The sequence below is a fragment of the Callithrix jacchus genome, chromosome Y, assembly GCF_049354715.1.
Source record: "Callithrix jacchus isolate 240 chromosome Y, calJac240_pri, whole genome shotgun sequence".
Lineage (NCBI taxonomy): Eukaryota > Metazoa > Chordata > Mammalia > Primates > Cebidae > Callithrix > Callithrix jacchus.
In genome coordinates, this window is record NC_133525.1 from 2,764,396 (window position 1) to 2,765,000 (window position 605).

Consider the following 605-nt stretch of genomic DNA (forward strand, 5'->3'; position numbering starts at 1 on the left):
AAATAGCATTAAATAGAATTTCATTCTAGAAATAGCATTACGTAGAATTTCATTCTAGAAATAGCATTAAATAGTACTTGTTTCTAGAAATAGCATTACATAGAATTTAATTCTAGAAATAGCATTAAATAGTCCTTCTTTCTAGAAATAGCATTACATAGAATTTAATTCTAGAAATAGCATTAAATAGTCCTTCTTTCTAGAAATAGCATTACATAGAATTTAATTCTAGAAATAGCATTAAATAGTCCTTCTTTCTAGAAATAGCATTCATAGAATTTAATTCTAGAAATAGCATTAAATAGTCCATCTTTCTAGAAATAGCATTATGTAGAATTTAATTCTAGAAATAGCATTAAATAGTACTTGTTTCTAGAAATAGCATTACGTAGAATTTAATTCTAGAAATAGCATTAAATAGTACTTCTTTCTAGAAATAACATTACATAGAATTTAATTCTAGAAATAGCATTAAATAGAATTTCATTCTACAAATAGCATTAAATAGTACTTCTTTCTAGAAATAGCATTACATAGAATTTAATTCTAGAAATAGGATTAAATAGAATTTCATTCTACAAATAGCATTAAATAGAATTTAATTC